General features: G+C 47.4%; 1 pseudogene; it reads right to left on the reverse strand.

Annotated features, from left to right (window-relative positions):
* Positions 1-2902: 2902 nt before the first annotated feature.
* Positions 2903-4951, reverse strand: LOC119295559 (annotated as a pseudogene).
* Between the last annotated feature and the right edge of the window lie 1693 nt (positions 4952-6644).

A 6644-nucleotide genomic window follows, 5' to 3' on the forward strand; every position in this document is an offset into this window, starting at 1 on the left:
TATATGTGCATATTGCGTATTGGGGCCGCCTCCTAATTCGTTGTATAGTTGAGGTCCGTGGCCCACCTTTGTACATCATATATATGTGCCTATGCACGAAGAGTAATACATCGTGCAATTCCCACAACATACACCAGGTACTTGCCAACCAACTCTCCTCCATGTTCTATAGGTATTTGCCGAAATCGCACGCAGCTGCTAGCTTGCTTGGCACAAACCTGCAAAATGCCTATCATTGGAGCCACACTAAAATAGGACACACGCTAAACTTTTCGACACCTTTATGGATAATCTTTGCACGGAGAAAGCTGTGCTGAGATCAACTAAGATTGTCAAGACACCAAAAGGACCTGGGAATGCAATGTGCTGGTAGGTACTACTATTACTTTATTACTATAATTGCAGTGCCACATTTTGTAGCATTTTAATCTTCGATTCCTTTTTGCTAGGCTCATTATTTTATACAGTACTTACACTACTACTGCACGGTTGTTCATATCTTATCGATCTAATGATTCCCATGACAGATTAAGAATTCGACGCGGCACCGGTTTAGGAGTGCATATCTCCTCCCGCTGGATCCTTTGTGACTGCAATCTAACAGCCATATCGCCTATAGAGGATACCCTGCTCCCCAGGACCACTCCACTTGCACGGAGAAGAGGTAGGTCAACGGGTGTCTTGCCTCGCCGGCCTCCGATGTCGCCGTCGGCCTGCACCGCACAACTGCCGGCGTCGATCCCCAGACATGGAGGGAGGGCTGTGTATGTGGTGGTCCCTTCCCCTCCGTGGCAACACGAGGGAGCATACTGTCACTGGGAGTAAAGAAGCAGCAAGTTGGTGGAGGGCTTCATGGGTACAGTACTAAAGTTAGAACAATGTACACAGAAAGAAATGCTCGCGGTGCACTGCCTCCCCGTCCGCCCCTTAGCATTTGTAGGGACCTGAAACACATCAAAATGCGAGCGGATTAGAGAGAATCCAAAGGTGGGTTGTACGCATGTGGATGTGATTGTACAAGCAAGAGTATATGCAGTTGGCAACTAGGAAGATATATAATACTAGTATGAAACATTGTCAATGAGACAATAACTATGCAGTTGTAGTTGCATACCCAGTGTACAGACATATGGTCAAGGAGACGAGCACCCAATGTCAAGTAGACAAGACGCGTTTACATCTGTCATAAGATACTCAAGTATTTATACAAAGCAAGTTTTTGGATGTATCATTTATCTTGGCATTATACTTTTTGTTCATCCCTTTAATAAGAGAAAAAAAAGTAGTGTCAGAAGCTATGTGATATTTTCTACAAACAAAAGCAAACACCAAACTACTTCACTCGGTATTTTCCAAGAGAATACCCAGCAAAAAAGGTGATCAATGTTGTTACCCTCTCGTAGCATTCCTCGTGGATTTGAATGGTTTATTTTAATCTTTATAGATCTAAGTATAATACCTTCTACCTCAAGGGAACACATTTCAATGGGATTTCAACTTAAGGGTTCTAGAGACATAGATCCACATGTCAGCAACATCGATGCCATGCATAAACAAATATACCCAACTCAATCATATGAGATTCAGGTTTAGCAACACAATGCATAGAAATGTACGGTTGGATGTAAAAAGAGCTTTGGAAGGAAAGGGAAAGATCAACAATTGCTCCTCCCCCCTCTTCCACAGCCTTTTTGCAGTTTTTAAGATCAGTGGAGCAACAAATTTCAAGTAGCAGACAAAAGAGAAGGCAGGACAAAAAACACAAGGCCCGATACCGGAAATTTCCCATGGTTCGAGGCAGCATCTCTTGATTTCTTTTTTACTTTTGTTGGGAACTTAAAATTATCATTTCGAGTTGTCCCTGTTAGAGGAGCCCACAAAGGAAGGTGCCAAAGTTGGTGTTGGGCCCGATATGCGTACAGGTCTGCGTGTAAAAGTTTGTTTCGTTGCGTTTGCCATTCTGAACGTGGTAACAGCGTCAGATTTCCTTCTGCGTGCCACAATAGTGTAGCCCGTCTCTCTCTCTCTCTAGTTACTTGCCAGAGCCTTTTGCGCCCTCAAATAAATGCTGTAAGGGTGGCTAATCTGCTGTATGCACAGACAGCATTAAACTGTAATCTGCGCACTGAAAGATCTTGCGCTGGAACTTTCAGAAGTCTGATCTTCAAATCCATGGAACTAGCATGTTTTAGCAATCCATCATCTAAGGTCTACTCTTATATTATGGGATGGAGGGAGTAGTTTTTTAACTCCTTATTAGGTTCCCTAAAAAACCATCAGAGGAAAGAGTAATAGCTGGGATGCCACAAGTGTTTTCTGGTGATATATACTGGGCGCCCATACAAAATATAATATACTATCAAGGAGCACGATCATGGGACTCTACTTTACCGAGTATTCTAAAATCAGACAAACTCTTGAGAAAATACAATGGGAACAAGAGAGAGTACTGATACAATGGGAAGGAATGACATTATGAAGTTCAACGTTTTAGACATTTAGTATTTCCTCTTTGCCGAAGTAAACTGAATTCTGGGTGCTTCACTACATGCAGAAATCCACTCTTTTATGATATATGCAAAATTTGTTTGAAACATTTAAAATGCACCTTTATTTCAGTGCAACAAATTCTGAAATCCTGTTTCTGTTGCTTTCAAAAGATGGGCTAGTTAGACACATTAAAAAGCAGAAACACTTAAATAAAAAAAAGAAACCAATATGCACCATGTTTATTCAAAAAAATTATTGATACATGGCTTAATATAATATTTGTTAAAAGTAATCAGAATATGCCCCATGAAAAGGGTGATTTCACCTTACAAAATGTTCAGAATATATATATATATATATATATATATATATATATATATATATTTAAATAGACATACTACTAGTCTACTACTACCCATCATCATCACCGCTGATAATTGCAAACTACATGTATACTATTTCAAATATAGAATAACTATGGTGAACCAGTCTCCAGGGCAGAAGGCATTACTCACATATCTTCGTTCTTGTCAGCAATATTGTAGGGTCTCCAATTTTTAGCTTCACAGCAGGACCTGAATAACACATATGTATCAAATGAAATCAGGTGTCTAGTGCCCAAATTGCTCTTGAACTGACCATAAAAACGAATTCCATATTGGGTATAAGTCTATATGAAATAATAGTGAGCAAAGCTACCTTAAATGTTGAAGAAACACGGAAAACAAGAAGACAGTTGAAGTGATTACCTGTAATACCACTATGTGATCTCTTGATAAGATTGGTCAATGCATAGTCCACTTTGCAGTATCCCCCTCTCTGTTGTAGGAGTATTTCCAGAGTTAACTCACAATGCGAGCATGCATTTGTCAACTTGAACTTGGTTCTTCAATTAGGCTCTGCCCTGGTGCCTTTTGCACAGTCATCCTCCTCATCAGTTTCCTCACATCACCTGCCTCCTCCCAACGTTGTGTTTCCGCATAAAGATTGGCCAACAGCATATAGTTCCCTGAATTCCAAGGTTCCAGACTAATAAGCTCTTTGAGAGCCACCTCGGCAATGCCGAGCCCAGCATGGGCACGGCAGGCGCTTAGAAGTGATCCCCATATTGCAGAATTAAGGCTCATTGGCATCCCTTGAATCAGCGCATGTGCCTCTTTGAGAAGGCCGGACCTTCCAAGTAAATCTACCATACATCCATAATGTTCAATTCCCGGCTCAATCCCATGCTCTGACTGCATAATCTGGAAGATCACCTGCCCAGTATCTACTGCCCCAGCATGGGCACAGCAACCAAGCAACCCCAGGAAAGTCACTGAATTAGGCTCCCCTCCGGACCTCACCATCTGCCGGAACAGTTCAATCCCCTTAATCCCTTGCCCATTCAATGAAAGTCCAGAGATCATTGTGTTCCAGCTCACCACACTCCGCTGTTGCATCCCTTCGAACACCTCTCTTGCGCTGCTCACATCGCCACACTTGCAATACATATCTACCACCGCATTAGCAACATGCACCGAGCTGTCTAAGATACCCATCTTGCATGCATACTCGTGCGCCCACCTCCCGGCACCAGCATTCCCCGTCCTCCCACAAGCAGGCAGCACCGCGGCGAGGGTCCCATCATCTGGCGCTACCTTGCCCTCCCTCACCATGTCTTGGAAATACCGCACTGCCATGTCGTCCCTCCCACACCAAGTACACCCTGCGATCATAGCATTCCAGGAAATCATGCTTCTCCTAGAGCGCTTGAACCGCTGCATTACATCAAACAGATGGCGTGCGGTGAAAATATCCTTGGCTTTCACATAAGCAGTGATGAGTGTGTTGTAGGCGATGGTGCACTTTCTCTGCAGGGGCATTTCGTCGAACAGGATTCGTGCGTGGGGCAGAGGATAGGGCTGGAGGAGCGCGAGGGAGATGGCGTGGTGGGAGAGGAAGCCGAGGCGGAGGAGGAGGCCATGGAGGGCTGAGAGGAGCGGCAACGAGGAGGTGGACCCGAGCAGCGGGAGAAAGGACAGGCGATCGGGGGCATGGAGGCGGCGAAGGGAGGATAGGAGGCGGAGCGCGAGGGGCGGAGAGGGGGCGGACAGGGACTTGAGGGCGGCGTTGAGGAGTGCGAGGGGAGGCGGGGGTTCAGGAGGGAGGAGGCTCAGGAGAGAGAGAGCCGGCGGCGGAGGGGAGGAGAGGAGGAGGAGCGCGGCGAGGAAGTGGTGCTGCGTGGAGGGCGGGGAGGAATGCAGGCAATGGCGGACGGCGAAGGCGAGGAGCTCGAGCGGGCGTCGCCGGGCGCGGGAGGAGTGGTGCAGTAGATGGAGCAGGCGGCGCTCCGCTGTGCGGGGGTGGTCACGGCGTGGGGGAACGACGGGGAGGGCTCGCCTGCGGCGGCGGTGGATGGCATCGGCAAGAGCGCGAGACAATTCGGCCTCGGTTGCATCTTTTTTTTTTTATGAGAATGGTTTCGATTGGATTTGAGAATCCGCGGGGCGCATCCGCCTGAACGATGAGGGTGATACGAAATGGGCCGTGTGCGCAAGCTAAATCAGGCAGGCTCTGGTGATATGAAATGGGCCGTGCGCGCAAGCTTGCATGCAGGATTAGAAAATACTCCCTCCGTTCCAAATTAATTGACCTGGATTTATCTATATACGGATGTATCTAGTACTAAAACGTGTCTAGATATATCCGTATCTAGACAAATCTGAGTCGGCTAATTCGGGACAGAGGGAGTACGGTTTAGTGCACCACCTCTCTCTCGCTGGAAGGTTAGGGTTTTTCCTTCTCGCTCGCGAGTTAGGGTTTTTTCCTCCCGGGGGTGATATCGTCGCCGCCGTCGAGCACTTGACATTCCCTCCTCCAACCGCGGAAAGGCGATCTGGTTCAGGCTGATCAAGGGGTGATCTAGTATCACTTCCCGGCCTTGGCCTCCCCGAGTTGCGCCGGAGAGTTTTAGGGTTTGCTTCAACGCCCGATCGATCTGTTTTCTCAGGCTAGGTTTCAAGGTTTTTAGCGGCTATGGGATTGAAGGCAAAGGATGCTACGGGTTCCAGCTCCGCGACAGAAGTAGAGAAGATGATGGCGGAGTTGGGTCTCCGAGAGGAAGATCTCGATGACGTCGTCTTTGATGAGAAGGTGGCTCCGCCAGATGCAACTAGATGGATGGCTGTAGCGAGGGTGCACATCGGTAAACCTTATAGCCAATACTGGTTCTTCAAGAACATGCGTGCGGCGTGGGATTTGGCACATGAGGTGAAGTTCCGCCCGTTGGAGGGTAATCTATATACGCTGCAGTTCTTCTGTCTAGGGGATTGGCAACGAGTTATGTAGGAAGGACCATGGAATTTTAGGGGGCATGCTGTAATCATCACCCCATATGATGGAATCACCAAGCCCACGGAAGTCAATCTGGATACACTCGATATTTGGATACAAATCCATGATGTCCCTGACCTATACGCTCATCTGGTGACGCCTTTGGCAGCAAAGGTAGGTGAGGTGCTGTTTACAGAAAACATGACACAAGACTTTGCCGGAATTTTTTTTCGCGTGTGGGTTAAGATCAATGTGCACAATCCGTTGAAGAACACGGTCTCAATGATTCACGATGGCAAGCGACAGATCTATCGTGTGAAGTACGAGCGCCTGCCTGATTGGTGCGCAGTGTGCGGGCATCTTGGGCATGTATACAAGGAACATGGAGATGGTATCCACCCTCCCTCTGCATTATATTTCAAAGACCTCCGTGCTTCGTGGAACATGCGAGTTGGTGATGGACCTGGACGTGGTAGAGGTCGCCGTGGTGGCCGCCGAGGTGGCCGTACGACCGGAAGGGACGCCGGAAGGGGTAGAGCCCCAAGTCATGCAGATGGAACGAAAACTGACAACACAGAAACCACGGATCCAGATGCAGCTATGGTCGATGTGGGCGATAACAGGAAAAGGCTAGCTAATGAACATAAGAGCGGGATGGCTCTTGCCATCTTACCTGCCATAGGGAACACGCTCGCTGCTATCCCTTAGGTGGTGCCAGCTAGTCCATCATCGGTGCAAGAACCAAAGAGACCCCGTGTTAATGCAGACAAAAATAGCGTGAAGAAGGGTGCTACAACAGAGAAACCAATTGAGTCTAGATCGGCTACCTCCCGAGGGGAGGA

This window comes from Triticum dicoccoides, chromosome 4B, assembly GCF_002162155.2.
Source record: "Triticum dicoccoides isolate Atlit2015 ecotype Zavitan chromosome 4B, WEW_v2.0, whole genome shotgun sequence".
In the NCBI taxonomy this organism is placed as follows: Eukaryota; Viridiplantae; Streptophyta; class Magnoliopsida; order Poales; family Poaceae; genus Triticum; species Triticum dicoccoides.